Genomic DNA, 16,341 nt, shown 5'->3' with positions numbered 1-16,341 from the left:
CTGATTTCTTCCCTCTTACAACTTTCTAGAACAAAAGGGACAAGCAGCCTCTTCTAAAGAGAGCAGAAACAAAGACCAAGGTAGGTTTCAACGTAATAGAAGAGGGAGGAAGAGGAATAATAGAAAGACAGGCAGGAAATAGCACAAGATTCAGCTTTGGGAAAATACCAGCTAACATATGCAAGGAAAATGATCCGTAGCAGGGATATTCAAAGGGAAGCTGAAATCTGGGAAAAATTAATGTCCACAGCAGCAACTGTGGAGGGACAGTGAGCAGGCAGGGCTTTGAAACCGAGCACTGCCAAGGCAGGGGCTCTACCTAGGGCAGATCCCACCCCTGCAGAAGAGAAGAGGTGCTGCCCTGCTGCTCTGTGGACATGGCTGTGCCCACAGGTGTCTTCAGAGAGATGAGCTTAAGCCCTAGGGAGTCTGGTCACACCATCTGGACACAGTATGGCTGAAAGGGTTAACCAGTCCTTTGTTTTCCTCCCCTCTTTTCAGCTTCAGAAAGCTGTCTCTTTCTGAGGCACCCCAGCTACTTCTGGAGGAAGTTAGAATGGTAATTAAATTCCTCCAACTCCTAGCCTGGGTGACAGGAGCAACCTCAGGCTTGTGGTCATTGAAGCCAACGTTGTAATTGCTCGTGTCACAGCCGTGCTCCATCCTCTGCACTTAAAAGCCAAGATGCAGGTCAGCTCATGTCTCTGCCATCTAGCAGCTGCTTGGTGTCTTCCACAGGCATGGTGATGAGTGCCAGGGCTGCAAGAGGGCCACTGGCCAGGTTGAACTGGCATCACCCTACTGAGTTATGTGGTATGCTCTGAACTGGAAAATGCTGTGCAGGGACAGCTGAGACAGCTCCCAGCAGACACCGTGCAGGGTCTGGTGGATGCAAAGTCAGAAGTGAGAGCCTGGCAAAAGCCAGAAAGCTACAGCTGTCACAGGATTAGGTCTATCACCAGGCCTGGTCAAGGAGGATGTTTGTACAAGAGGAAGGGATGGATTTAAACCCATATACACAAAGCCCTCAAAAATGCTCTGAGGACTAAAGCTGGAGCTGTCTGTTGGTGGTGGGACCAAGAGATGGCTGCAGCTCCAGTGCCTGAGGCCATTCCTGGCTCGCTGCATGAGCTGCTCCAAAGCAGAAGGGGTACCACCCTCTTCTCATGCCAGGAAACAGGCTCTGAGCCCAGCTCACATGCTGGGAGAAGGTTGTGACTGCCTGTGAGGGTCTACAACACACCAGAGCTTGCAAACGCATGTTCTGGTGAGGTTTCTTTTCTCCACAAGCTCACTTACAGCTGGAGACATGCGTTTGTGCTTGTCCCCAAGGCAGACAGCAGCAATAGAGGCATCCTCTGGTGCCAGCAGTGCATGGCAAAGCGTTAGTGACAGCCTCCAGGGATTTGAGAGCAATTTACTCACCACATACAGACAAGTGCTCACCTTCCTTGCTGAAATCCGGCAGGAAAGCTGCTGATTAGTGTCACTCATCCTGGTTGTCTTAAGGCAGGCACCCAGCCTGCTGTGACTCTGCTGAGAACCCACCAGCTCATTGCATGCACTGCTCACCACTAAGACCTAGGTCAGATGGAAGCCTGAGGAGGAGGAAGCGATTGCATGCAAGTCCCTACCATTGCCCTGTCCATCCGAGCACCTCTTTTCCAGTGCAAGCCATGGCTCTGTCTGCTGCTTTTGAACACCCTTTGCCAGCTGATTCCAGCATGGCCTGAGCAACAGGGAAAAGTGAGATCTGTTTGTCTTCACATATTCACTAGCAGGGCTGTTGCTCCAGCCCCCTCGTGTTACTGCCAGTGACAGCAGAGGCAGGAGGAACACAGCTGGACTCCTCCAGGCAGGGATGAAGCAGGGTGAGCTGCTGCAGGGCCAGCACTTAGGAGAAAAGCATCCTCAGCTTGACAACTCAGCAAATTTGATCTGGAACTGGCAAGAGAGAAAAAATGTAAAGCCTTTAAATGTCATCTCAGGGTTTGGCAGCCAGAAGAACTAAAGACAGAGACAGATAAGCACACAGTGCTGTGCAGAGTACTGAATGCCCTGCTTTGGTCTATGCAGAGTATTTACTAATGTGTCCCACAGCTGGCATGAGCTGTGAGCAACTCAAGAAATCCGGTTTTCTACCACCAGCTCTGCTTTGGGACCTCAAGAAAATCCCGAACCACCCCAGGTTGCAGTTTCCCCTCTTTGCAGGCAATGGTGCTCCCCTGCAACCCCATGTGATGGCAAGGTTAAAGGCTGACCTTGGTGACCTACTACAGCAAGCAGCCTTGGGGAACCCTTCCAGCCTAAATGCAGATGTGCAAGCAAAACCTCTTGTTTAGGTTCTAGACTCAAAGTCTGGTCCGACCATCCCAATTCCTTGTTGTAAGAGGGAATGTCAAAGTCATCAACCCATTTCCTTTGCCGTTGACATCTGTGACCTGGGCAACTCACAGTCTTCTTCTTCCTCCCTCTACCAGCTCTGGGGAGACAACAAGCCCATCAATGCACAACTGGCTCTCCTCTATGTATAAGGCAGCCCTACTTGGAAAAAACCCAGCATTGCTGGCCTGACTGCAGGTGAATACGTGCCAAAACTAGGAAACACAAATACCACATGCCTTTGAAGTCAAGGACCCACCATGGCTGTTGAAGAACTTTCTCTTCATCCTTGCTTTGCAGAGGAGCAAGCTAGGGTGAACTTGATGTCTCTGATCAAAAACAAAGAGGGTTGGGATGCAGCAGATGTGTCTATACTTCAAAAAGCACTGTGCAGAGTGGGGATATGGAGCACTCCCAGTCCTTGTCCCATCTAAACAAGCCAAAAGAACTTGGTATGTTTCAGCTTTCATAGAATCATAGAAACAAGCAATCATAAAACAAGTAGGTTGAAAGAGAGCTTTAAGATCATTGAGTCCAACCCTTCCCCTAGCATTGCTCTGAGAAGTCAACAAGCACCAAATCGGAGCCCAGCAAGCAGGGTGTGTGGATGGGAAATGGCTGATGGCAGCTTGCTGGGCATCTGAAGGATGGATAATGCCCAGGAAATCCCCACTGGGAGTCCCCAAGTACATGCTAACGATATCCTGCCACAATCTGGTTTCACAGAGCTCAGACTGTACTTTTTGCTAGCAAAATAACTCAAAACTGCAGCCAAAAAAAAGGGGAGCACCCAGTCTGTTCTGATAGCTGGGACATGACAGAAATGCCCCATCAAAAAGAGCAAGGGGTTTCTGCTAGGTGGCATAGCAGATCCATGGCACAGCCAAAAATACTATCCAGCCACTCGGCTGCCTCCTGCACAGATTCTAGCATTACCCAGTGCTCTGTGCCCCGTCACAGTACTTACTCTCATGCACAAAACAAAAACGAGACTTGCCAACATACCCAATGGGCCTGTCAAACTAATCATGTTAGGAGGGCTGGAAACACACCAGCAGCAAGAGCTGGCCCCTGCTCCAGAGCCCTTGCAGAAATCACGCATCCAGGAGACGGAAAAGCCTTTGTCGTTCCCGGAACCAGGTCAATAAAAGCAGAGACGACTCCATCCAGAGAGAGAGACTCTTTTTATATGAATCACAAGAAAGAGCAGCTTCAGCTCCCCCAGCTGCAAATAGGTGGGCAGTCACAACGAGCCGGCACGGAAACATGTCTGTACAACACATGTGGGGAGCCAGCCGCCCCACACATGTCCAGGGTCTGGGGCGAGAGGAAACCGCTCCTATCCCCAGCACGGGAGAGCTGTGAAGAGCAGTGGCCGCTGTTTGGTGTGACTTCCCCCCCCCCCTTTTCCAGCCTGGTTCCCAAATCAAACGTATAGCGTGCCGGGGACAGACAACAGGCGAGGCAAGGATATCAAAGCTGAGCAATCCCAGGCGGCTTGGAAGGGTCTCGTATTCATGCAGTGAGAATAATCCACCCTTTTGGGAGCAAAACCACTCCAAGTACACTTTGTCCAGGTGCCTCTGGAACAAAACTGCCCCCCTCCCCAAACCCGCAGTTATTTGTGGGTGCACCTTTGCCTTAACAGTGTTATTTCTAGAGCTCTTTTCTAAGTGAGAAGCCCAGAGGACTGGACAGAGACTTTTTTTGATTGAATTTCAGAGCAGCAGTAGCCTTTTGTTCGCTCTCCTTCTTTTAATGTATTTATTTTTCAAACCCTTAGTTCTGATGCACAGAGGAGGATAAATTACATGTTGGCAAAGTTTGGCACAGGCTGCCTTCTCTTTATATCTGAGAGCCATGCTCTATCCACAGGAGAGGATGTGTCCTCGTTATCACCAACATTTTTTAGGCCATGGACAAAAGGACCACGGTGCAGAAAGTGTACCTATAATCCAAATAGGAGCAAAGTTGTTTTATAACATGTAATACTGTTTAATTTCACAAGTGAATGCTTGTGCTTGGCCCCAGGAACCCCAGCTCAGACAGGCAAGCAGCAACGGCACCAGATCCCTCCTTCTGCATTGATCAGCTTGAAGAGCTCCAGCAAAGGGAGGTTTATGCTTCTCACAGATTATCCCATACAGCATGCAATAGCTGCCATGCCTGCATGGGATTTGGGCAGGGATCTTGTGCTGCTGGGCATTTATAAAGCACACGGCCTTGGTGGTCACTTTGGAAGAAGCTATTTCTGGAGCAAAGGTAGTGTGGTCAAAACCCAGCTGCCTGCTGCTGGCACCCCAAAATGCAGTGTCTCCCCTGCAGCACTGGGAAGCCATGGCAATAGCATGGAGCAGGCATAGCTGGGTGGCTCAGCCCCACGTGGCAATGGCAGGGCTCTGTAAGTTTCCAAGTTATTCTCACCCGTGCTCCAGAGACTGAGAAAGCCACCAGAGACCACGAGAAGTATGAAAATACTAGGCTGCAACTTTGTGAACAGAATGCATTCGCTGGCTTAACACCCGCATAATTACAAGCAGGCGGCATCCCTTGATAACTGTTAGCAGAGGGATGTGCCTAGCTGTGTGCTTGCTTTGGGGGAGTTTGTGACACTGCCTACAAATGCAAAGCTATCCACTAGTCTCTCTGCAGCTGGCCCTGCCTTGCCCCGAGGATCTCTTCTTTGAATCGAAACTATCTTGCTCCTCCCAAGGAGATCTGAGCCATCCAATGCTATTCCCAGGGCTGAGCATTGCCTTCAGGGGATATTTGTGTGCTGAGGGGCTGAATTCAAACCCTCCTGATCATTCAGGTTGCTCTGACAGTGTTGGAGACTTCACCCCTCATGGAGGAGAGGATGCTTTAGATGTATAGTTGTCATTCCCATCATCAGTGAGTGATGCTGGTAATGACAGTGGGCCCTGCTCTCCATGCTCATCCACCAGCCAACTCCCTAGCTCCACCTGGCTCTTAGCACCACTGGTGGGAATGGGCAACATATACTGCCCTCTCCTCACAGGGCAGAGTGAACTGACCAGGAAATACCAATTAATCCAATGGATAAAAAGCATGGAGTGAGAACAGCCCCTTGTCCCTCCTCTCAGAGGGGACCCAAGCACCCACCACCAGGGCCAGCCAAGGTCCAGTCACTTCCAGTATCAGATCAAAGCCTCTCCAGCAGCCTTTCCCTCTCATCCATTTCTTGTGCTGCTTCCCCCACCAGTTCCTCTCTCACAAAACATGTTGCATAGTATTTAAATGCAACCATGTCTGTGCAAGCCAGATTTCAGTTGATCCCATCGTGTCCCCTCTCTAAGGCAAATCTAAGACAGCGGTCACAATCCCTCTATTAGCTGCTGCAAACACAGCTGCGATTGCAGTACAGCATCACTTATTGCAAACCCTTCCAGAGTTCCTCTTCCAGCCTCCCTGGAGTGGGGAGCAGCAGAAAGTGGTCCTCCTGGGGAGAAGAGAGAGGAGATTTACCACATAATGGGCACCAGTATTAATTCTTCTAACTGCTGCAGCTTTCCTTTAATTCTGCAACTTTATGAACATCACTCACTGATGGCAGCATCCCCAGAGGGCATCGCAAGTCACCTGAAGGAAGGCAGCCTCTTCCAGCCCCGGCATCCAGACAGCCTCTGAGACAGAGAGCGGCAGCCACGCTGCCCAGACAGCTTGCAGCCACATCACCGGATCAGCGGTGCCTCAAGAGGGCTTCGATGACATCTTTAGGGTGTCACGGCCAATTAGAGCCCTGACTATACCCTCTAATTAGGTAACACCTTCAGACAAATCACCCTTTCCACTTTAAACCATGTCACGCCTTCGATATGATCCTTAATTGACTTAAAAGTAGACTCAACACTTCTTCCCGGACCTCCTTCCACTTCACGAGGCTTTTCAAAACAAATAAACCCCTGGTCCTCAGCCCTGGCTCAGAAACCAGCTGGGGAAAAGCCCTTCCATCCATTCACACAGGCACTCACCCGCATGGCTCGAAACAACCTCCCCATCAGAGGTACAAAGCAAACTCACTGACACAGCAGCATCATCCTCCTCTGATCTCTCATTTCTAGCCATCCTAGTGCTACTTTCGACAACAGTCAGCAAAGCATTTTCTAGGAGAACAGGAGTATTTGCAGTGCATTAGCGTCCTACTAAAAACATTGCCTGGGGGCTTGTGAGGAAAGTGGTACTTCAGCAGAGGAGCCTGATATCTGGCAACAGAAGGCACTAAAAAAAACCCTAACCATTTAGAAATTAATATGCCAGAATGCTATCACGCCTCAACATTTCAATCCAGAAGCTTGATCTCTGTTTTCATTAAGCAATGAATAAACTGAAACGATCCGAATGTTTTCAGTCTCCCACTAGCACAAAATTTTAAATAGATAGGCAAAAAATACCTTACTATCATAACTGCAAACACGCGGAACAGAAACTATCAAAATTCATAGAATATAAATATCGGGTCCTTCCAAGCCTGCTATGAGAACAATGTCTCTTTATTTGCTTTTCATGAGGTTTGCTCTAAGAAGAGATAAAGACTGCAGTATAGAGCATTTTAATATACATACACACGTTCACATCTGGAATAACAGATTTTAAGGACAGAATACAATATTACCGCTGAATGTATGCAGAAATGCATAAACACACCCTCAAAAACATATTTTTTGCACCCTACTCAGATATATACATGGACTCATATGTACCACATAGGTATTTACACACCCCCCCACCAGGTTTCAGATCTATCAGAACCGTTCATTAAATGGGACTCTGTAAAGTTTTTGCTGCTTTGGGAAAACACGACCCTGAGGAGACATCACATGTGAACTTAACATCCAGCAGAAAATGAAACCATAACACACTGCATCTTGAAAGCCAGCCCTGAATCTAACTTAATCCCTTCTCTGGACAATGCCTCCAGAGAGGCATTAAAACCAAGCTAGGTGTTTTCCTGGATTTCCCAAATTCCCCGGAGACTCCCTGGCAGTCTGGCTGCATCCATCTCCTCCCCGCTTCAGAGATGTTTCCGGCTGATCGCTCCCATCCTTACTCCGGCTGCTCCCACGGCCGGCGGCTCCTGCGGAGCAGCATCCGGAGAGCCGCGTCCTGCCCTCGCTGCAGGACGAGCTACGCGGGGCACCCCTCGGGGTTTAACACTCAAAGCGTGCAGGGGGATGATGTGCGGGCTGGAAGGGTCAAGAGCGGCTTTGCATCCTCCTTCCCCATCCCAGACAAAGGGATTCCAGCAGATCTCATGCCCCCTAGTGTCATCCAGGCGAACGGACCGGCACCGGCACCGGGTACCGCACGGCCCAGCCCGTGCCCGGACTTAACGACAGTAAAGCCGGCATCGTGTCCTGCTAGTATCTGGAGAGCAGTTCCCTGCCATTTCCCACAGCTCAGGTGAAAGGCAGCATGAGCTTGCTGGCCCTCCCGACCACCCCCAAAGCAACAATAGCCCCCCAGGTGTCCCCATGCCCGGCACAGTGCCACCTCTGTTACACTCCGGCAGAGCCTCAGCGAGATCTGCCCCACCAGAAGATAGCCCGAGCGGTGTCCCTGGCGAGGGACCAAGAGGAGGAGGCAGAGAGCATCTGCAGTGGACACTGTCCAGAATACAGCTCCTCCTAAAAATAGATGGTCCCTGGAAGGGCCGTGCCCTTCCAGGGAGTGGGAAGGCTTGGTGCTGGGAGCTTAGGGTTTGGGATGGCAAAACTTCAAAGTGTATGAATGCATGACACTGCTTTTGCACTAAGTCAGCAAATTCCCTGTGAGAGCACCTGTGGCATGAGCTCTGACCATTAGCACGAGAAGCAGTGCACAAAACGCAGCATCGTTGCCTGCCCGGCTACTCTGACCAAGCAATAAGATCCAGTATCTCCCAGAAAATCAGCCATGCTGACTGCAATACTAATGGGTGCAACTGGCACTGGACCGTGCACATGGAGCACCTGAACAAGAGGAGGGTGTTGGACAGAGCATGGGAAATGTGCACTGACCCTGTGCATCTGCCTCAGTTTCCCCACCTGTCCAGCGGCCATGATGGAGCTTGCCCTCTCTTATCTTTGTCGTCCTTCCTCGTTCAACTATTAGCTCTTGTGGGCAGATGCACACACTGGGAGCCACAGACAGCACCCAGAGCTCTGTTCCCTTCCAGCGTATGCTAGCAGCACGCAAGCAACCTCGGCAACTCATTGCCAAAATTTGGAGGAATTCTCCCCAGGGCACTGACCTGGGTATGCTGCTTTCTTCTGCAACACCGAGCAGGGACTATAGCTTAGAATAATGGGGAAGTAACTCAGTTCAGTGCTGACAAAGCATCACAAGCCCCAGCGGGGTGGGAGGGGAGGAGGTGTCCTTCCCTCACACTGCCATGCCTGGTATACATCATGTTTAGGGCCAGGCATACGTCACCGACACAAAATGGACAAATTGGAGGGATTTCAGAAAAACGAGCGACAAAAATGATCAGGAGGCAGAAGGGATTGATTTACAAGGGGAGAGATTAAAAGAGCTGCGATCAGTCTAGCTGGGCTGAGCAAGTACTGACAGAAGCAGTCGGATGCTAATCTGCAAATGGGATGAAAATGGTACAGGAAGGAATAATTTAGCATCTTCAGCAGAAATGGGATGAAATTAAGAGAAACTCAGGGCTGAGTAGCTAGGAAAAGAATCCCAAACAACTGAACCAACCCAAAATAAAACTCTTCTCCCAGTTGTGCATGACCATTTCTATCAACGCACACGAAGTCCCAAAAACTCTTTCTGCCTAGGACAAGAACCCTGGGGAGCAACCGTGCCTTGCTGCCTAAGGTGACACACACACACACACTCACACAGAACCCTTTCCCACCCCAGACTCACACTCAGGAGAGCAGCAGGGCCTCCACGTTAACCAGAGAGGATGGAGGCTTCACCCTTGCCAGAAAGCAGCAGAGAGTGAAGGCTGAAGCTGTCCGGAGCAGTGGGAAGGTCCCCGCAGAAGGACGCCTTTGCATTCCCAGGTCTTCACGGAGGAAAGGTGCTGAGATGGCTTCCTGCGAAGTCGCAGGAGTGAGCTCAGCTGCGAGCACTCAGATATTTACACACAAACAGCACATTACTCAGCAACTCCCATTTGTCAGGCGTAATGGCAGCGGCAGCAATAATAAACGACAGAGCTGAGAGACAGACTCCCCAGGCGCACAAGCAGCCCCAGCCTGAGCTGAAGCAGGATGCATTCCTCCAGCTTGAGGGGGAATTAACTGAGAGTGGCCAGGAGCTGGGGTTTGCACCCACAAAACTCCTGCTGCCAGCTTTGGAAAGTGAGCCACATCTCCAAAAGCTGAGCTTTGGCCCCACAGTTATTTGTACGTGTAAGTGCATCACAAGCTTTCTGGCTCCAAAAGGTACCAGGGATTCTTTTTTCCCCAAGTCCAAGAGGTGCTGAGCACCTCCCATAAGGATGGGGACAGACCTCCTTGGTAGGATCAAGTCCTCTCAGGGTAAATCAGACCAAAGATAACACACAATTGTCAGATCCTGCCTTGGCCTTCTCTGACAATAGGCTCTGATGAAGTTATCTTAAAGGGATGTTCCAAAGAAGTCTTCCAGGCATGAGGCTCTCATTTCCAAAGCACAGCCTGGCTTTGAAAACTCTGCCCTCCCCAGTAAGCCCCAGAGAGCTCTGGTCCTTGTACCTGGTCCCAGTGAGACGATTGGTTGGACACAAGCATCCCTTGCACATTACCAGCCATCACAGCAAAGCCCTAAGTCCTCACAGAGGGACAGGACAAGGAGCAGGAAAGGCTTCTCCCACATATTTGCACATTTTGCAGGAAGCATCCAGTGTCCCTGCAGCCTCACTGCCTGCACACACCATGGCAGGACCAGCAGCGGCGCGTGCAAGTCCTGTCCCTCACCGGGATAAACAACATGCGGGCATGGTCAGAGTTAAATGAGCGGAATCATAGCAGAAGTCAGCAAGTTCCTGACCAAAAAGCAATCTGAGGAAAGGATCTCCTGGACTATCCCGCAAATTAAAACACAAAGAGACGTGAAAGAGAAATCAAACGGCTTTGTAGGCAAACCTCTTTCTGCAACCTGCCCTCTGTACAGACCCTCCACATCTGCCTGTAAGCATAGGGTGGGGAAGAAAGGGGTTTTTTAAGAGAGTGAAGAAGTGCTGATCTTTATACCCAAAAAGTTTAGCTGACTAAGAAACAACTGCCAGGGGAGCCAGGGACTTCGAAACATGCAGACCAGGTTCTGTCCCCAGTGAAGGCAGCGCAGATTAGCTCCTGCACTGGTTGGAGTCCCAACCCGGTTTTAGGATTGCAGTGGGGGAAGTCACCGGGATCTGGAAATGTCAGGGAGTTTGTGCAGCAAAGGGATCGGTGTGTATTATGCAATTCTGGAAGGCAGCTCTCGTACTCACGCTCGGGATGAACTGCCTAGCCCAGGGAGAGCAGTTCCACAGAAGCGCCATGCAGATGCTTTTCTTATAAAATCACACCACCCCCTCAAAAGAAAATAGTAATAATTCAAAATTAAAGCACTGCCGCAGCAGAGGAAAGGGCAGTTTGCGCCTTTGGTGGGACGAAGGGAAAAAAATCGCTCTCCCGCCCAGGAAATCCACGGGCTCCGTTTTACAAAAGAGCCACCCCGCAACCTCAGCTCCAGCCCTGCTCATGCAATGCAGCACGCAGGAGGGCTCATCCCTTCCCACAATTCAACCTGACGCCTCTCGCAGCGGCTGCGATGCCGTCCCCTCCGGGGAACAGGGGTCCCACCGTGCTTGGGGTGTCCGGAGCGCCCCGACTCCGCGTCCCCCCATCCCTCTCCCGGCGGGAACGCCCGGCCGGCCGGGGCGCGGGGCGGACACACACGCACGGAGGAGCAGGAAAAGTAAGTTGCCCAAATTGTTTCCTCACAGGGTTCGTCCCTGCCCCGACGGCGCGGGGGGTGGGGGGGGGGGGGTGGGGGGGGGGGAACGGGACACGGACGCGGACATGCGTGGGGAAAGGTGCGCGGCTGCGGGGCGGGAGGGACGGAACAGCGGGCGCGGAACGGGGGAAGCAGGAACGTTCCCACTCCCCTTTTTTGCTTCCCAGAAAGGCAGCAGTGCTCTGGCGGCGGGCACCGGGGCTCGCCTCCGCTGACCGCCGCTTCTCCCGTCCAGCGGGTGGTATGGGGGTTAGGGTGGGGGACACCCCGCACCGCCCTCCGTCCCCGTCCGCCCGGTACTCACGGCGCCGTCCTTGCCGCCGCTCCCGGCTCTTTACCCCATGCAACCACCGGCTGCTTCTGCACCGGCTCGGGGGCTATAAGCTCTTTTAAACTCCAGCACATAACCCATGTGACCGCAGAAGCCACTGGTAAGGAGCGCCGGGGAGCCAGCGATGAGCTCAGCCCGCACCCCCCGGCACAGCGCCGCGGACGCGCTCCCGGCCCCGCCGCGCTGCGCGCACCCGCCCCACGCACCCGCACACACCGACACACGCACACACAGACCCACGCGTGGCCCCGCCGGTACCGGAGAGCCCTTGTACCCCACCACGGGAGCACACCCATGCGGACACGCAGCTCCCTCCCCCCCCCCCCTCCATCCCCGCTGATGCTGGAGCTGGAGGGAGGCACCGCACACACCATTACTCCTCTTCCCCGTGCAAATGCACACGGAGGAGCACACCCGTGGAAGCGCCGTGAGCACGGAGCTGTGCACACACAGACCTGTACCACCGTGCACGGCACAGTCCCTGCGTGCATGGGCAGGGGGCACAATGGAAGTCTCACCCCTGCATCTCCCCTGAGATGCAGACCAGGGTGAAGGCAGCACTCTCGCAGCATGTACATACACACTCAACGTGTGCCACACACACATGAAGCCATGCACACATGCACTGCCTGGCACAACGCACCCTCCCCGTCAGAGGATGCAGACCCACATGAAGGCACCGCACTCTTTCTGTGCACACCTCCATGCACATCCTTGCACACTACTTGTGAGTGTGCATCCCCTTGCACAAGCACCCTCTCAGCGTGCAAAAGGAAAGCATCACATGCAGATGCAGGATGAAATGGAAGTGCTGCACTCACCCCTCTTGCACACACATACATGCTGCACAGCTGAACATACAAGAATGCTCTCACACCCTCTTGCACAACTGATGCACAAGTGAAGCAGCCTTCCCATGTGCACCCACCTTTCCCGCTCCAATGTAACTTGCTGGTTCCTGCCAAACAAGCCCACCCTGCCCAAGCATTGTGCCTCATGGCTCTGGGGTCCCATGTGGCATGTGGGGTGGTGGTCAACCTATTTCCCACTGCAGGTAAAGGCTGTGAGCTGTCACACACACAAGGAGGTCTGCAGGGCAAAAAGGACACGCATCCTTTCGTGCTGTGCACCACAACTCCTGACCAGGCAGAAGCTGCAGGGGTGGCCATGCAGCCGGGCCGGGATTGCCAGCCCAGGGTGCCTGTTCCAGCCATGGCACGACCCAACTGGGAGTGCCAGGGTGAAATGTGCCAAGGGGGGGACGGGAAAGTGTGTGAGGCTTTGGTGTGCAAAAGGCTGGGACAGGCAAGCCTGGCTGGGCAGGTGCAGGCGTGTGCTGCTGGGGCACGCCAGCAACACGTGTGAGAAGGCAGAGCTGGCAGGCAGAGGGCTTCGCTGAGAGCTGAGTTATGGAAAATGACTCTTTCCAAGGAATTGCTAAAATTAAAGCAGCAGCGAGGCCAAAAGAGCAGGAGCCAAAGGGGAGGGTGAGCAACGACAGCCGAGCGGCCTCAGGGCGAGGAAGGGCAGGGTGGGCAGGAGGCCGAGGAGAAGGCACCCTGGCAGGGCTCCCACATCCCCACAGCTCCTGTCACCCACACAGGCAATTGCAAACAGCCTCCGGGGGGGCGGTGGGGGGGTGTGTGGGGGGGGTGGATGGAATTTTGGGAAAGGCTGCTTGGCACCATGGTGGCAATGGCTGGGGGTGCCATGGGGCTGGGGGGTCTAGGGGAAATCGCCCTTCACAGGCACATTCCCCAATGGTCTGCCAGCATGCAGATAAATACCTCTGTTTCCCTAGCTTGGAAGAGACAAATGCCCATGGAGAAAGAACCTGCTCGCTGCCAGGGGCTAGGTGCCAGTGAGGGGCAGAGAACAAGGCTGGCAGGGGCTTTTTTTTGGGAGCACTGCAAATCCCTACAACTCCTAATGGGAGTCTTCTGCACTCCCCCCTGTCCCAGGTTCTGTGGCAGGACTGGGGTGCTGGTCACTGGACATCAGCATTCGGGTCTGCAGTGAGGGCTGTTGCAGCTCCCAGATATCCAAACGTTCCCAGCACAAATCCCCGTGACTCAGGAAACAATGCATGCGGGAAAACTGTGCAGAGAGGACTTGGGAGAAATACTTCCATTGGCATGTTCCCACTTTCCCTGGCATCCCAGCACTTCTCCTCGTCTGCAGAAAACAACAGCAGTAATAACAACAGCACAACTTTCTTCCCGATCTTCCTGTTAAAGAGAAAAAAAAAAAAGAAGAAAGGTAATCTGCAGGCAAATCTACAAAAGCCAGTATGTTTTGTTTCAATTAGATATATGTCGACAAAATTAAAGATACCACCTCTCCCTGCAGCCCCGGCCTTACACAGACAATGTCACAGAGGCAGAGGAAGGGGCTGGGTGGAAGCCAGGTTTTGTCTAGTTTTCCATTGATGCTACTAAAAGCCACTATTAATTGGATGGAAATAATGATGTTTTGTCTCAGATGAAGGTCCCTAATAAATTATCTGTTTATTGTTACTGGTTTTATCTATGAAGAATAACCAGCATGTTAGGACTCGGGGGGGATTTGTGATAGATAATAGCAAGTCCTGAAAAAGCAGGAGGGCAGACTAGGAGCAGAGGGGGGATGTATTCAAGGCTGTTCAGCAGGTTGCAGCAGAGCTGGAGAATGACCCTCCTCCCCCAGAGACTCCAGACTGAAATAGTCACAAAATGAAAGAAGAAGAAAGAAAATCCCCACCTCTTTTTCTCTCTTCATCCCTCCAGCCCTGCGGTCAGCCAGGATCATGTCTGAAAAAGGGGTAAAAGCTGTGCGGGAAACAGAAACTCTCAGATGCCCCTGGGAAATGTGTCAGGAGAGCAGGTGTTTTTGTGGGGATAGGATGGAAAGGTACTGCAGCACCAATAGGTCCAGGAAGAGAGCTGGACCCAGGGACATGATTCTCCACTAGTTTACGAGCTAGCATTAGGGCTGGTTTCCCCATCCACTGTATCCCAGTGCAGGCTTATCACAAGCCTGCACACTGATGTTCAACCAGGAGACTATGCCACTCCACCCCATTACATGTTGACAGCTGCCTCCAGCAGCAGTGGTACCCTGGAGCAGGACAGTGGATGCTTCACAGCCATGTGGTGGGAGTTAGGTAGAGCTGAGCCATAGTCAGACCCTGAACATTTTGAGCTCGACCTGGCCAGCAGCAAAGATGCCTCCAGGCCAAAGCTCAAGAGGAGAGCATTTGCCTGGTTGTACCCAAAGCTGTGTGTATATAAGGTGAGAGTCTGATCCAGTGTCTTTACATACTATTTATTTGATACCTTGTGGCAAACATCTGGCCAAATTACTCACGGATTATTCAACCATCAGGAGAGCTTATTGAATGATTACTGGTGAATCATTTGTTCAAAGTAAAATGCCCAAATTCTTACACTGAACTACTGTCAGGCAACATGCAAATGAGCTTAAGTCCTCCAAAATCCCTGAGTTCACATCTGCCCCTAAGTCTGTGCTCCTTGCTCATGGCTTCCCCAACATATCCGCCCCCTGCCCGACCTCTTGCCACCGGCAGAAGCAAGGTGAATAGAAGACGTGGGGAACCATTCCTTGAATTCCTGCTGGACTTCAGGCAAACAACAACACAGCAGGCTGAGTTAGAAGCCTTGTCTTTTGCCTTTGCACAAAAGAGATTCTCTGAAGGGGGAAAAACCCCACAACAATGGTGAGGAAACGTACAGGGTAGGCAAAGAAAGAAGCTGACCTGGCATGCCACAGGCCAGAAAAAAGTACAAATGATCTTGCAAAGAAGCAGGAAAAGATGGGAGCTACAGAGCCAACAAGCTTTTTACCAGCCCGATTTAATCATCTTCTCAGCAAATGCTCCCCACGAGGAACAAGAGGGGTAAGCAAGATCATGAAAAGATTGCAGGCAAAGGAATTCTGCCGGTACTCCTGGACTGATTAAAATTCCTCAGGACTCATGGCAGGAGAGATTATTTTATGTAAAACTTCACCTTGTCCTTATTACATTTGCCAAACTTCTTCCTGTGTAGATAAAGGGGAATGGTGGGAGGTGTGTGCTAAAGACAAAGATGGAGATAATAAGTACAGGACTTGGCTGTAGCTTTCCAGCCTGTTACCCATTTGCCTGGGAAGGCTGGTGGTGGTGGGAGTCTGCGTGTGTGCACACAATAAGGTGCAAAAGCAAGGAGAGGCCGTGGGGACATAAAGCCTGGGCAGAACACAACGTGGCAAAGGTTTGCGAGGGAGAAAACCCTCTCCTTGGGTGCAACCCTGATCATGGGCACCAAGTGGCTTGCAGTGATTAGCGTGATTTGGGATGCCGAGCAAACCAGGTCCCACCAGCGAGCAAAAGTGATGTGAGTAAAGTCTCCATGCGCAGCAAGGTTTCGGCGCATGTGGTTATCAAACTGCTCCTGGGAAACAGAGATTGGCATATGGTGAGACCCCTCACTGCTACTGCCGGGTAAGATTTCGATGACAAAGTACCGCCTGACACCTGTTATAAATAACAGCCGTCCCATCACCCACTCAGCACATGGCCCGCTGCTGCCAGCTCCTCGCTCGGAAGAGGCTCAGCGTGGAATGAAAGCCATATTTAAAGTACATTTTCGCATATGTCTTCCCGAGCTAGCAACAACAGGAGAGGGGTCTGGAAAAGGTTTCCCCTA

The 16,341-nt window shown here is 52.0% G+C and overlaps 1 protein-coding gene across 2 annotated transcripts in view; it reads right to left on the bottom strand.

The window, feature by feature from the left end:
* Positions 1 to 11,817, bottom strand: part of CNTFR (ciliary neurotrophic factor receptor) — a 206,388-nt gene extending 194,571 nt beyond the window's left edge. The window contains exons 1-2 of one of the 2 annotated variants that reach the window (XM_057413644.1): positions 11,630 to 11,817; positions 9,265 to 9,437 (exon numbers count right to left, since the gene is read on the bottom strand). The gene's annotated coding sequence lies outside the window, so the exon portion shown is untranslated. The remainder of the gene's footprint in view (positions 1 to 9,264; positions 9,438 to 11,629) is intronic. The other variant, XM_057413642.1, reaches the window with a different exon arrangement.
* Between the last annotated feature and the right edge of the window lie 4,524 nt (positions 11,818 to 16,341).

Source organism: Pezoporus wallicus, unplaced genomic scaffold, assembly GCF_028554395.1.
Source record: "Pezoporus wallicus isolate ANWC-B61680 ecotype Strahan unplaced genomic scaffold, APGP_CSIRO_Pwel_v1 contig_8776, whole genome shotgun sequence".
NCBI classification, from domain to species: Eukaryota; Metazoa; Chordata; class Aves; order Psittaciformes; family Psittacidae; genus Pezoporus; species Pezoporus wallicus.
Note: the sequence above shows the minus strand (reverse complement) of the source record. Positions and strands in the feature narration are given on the sequence as shown.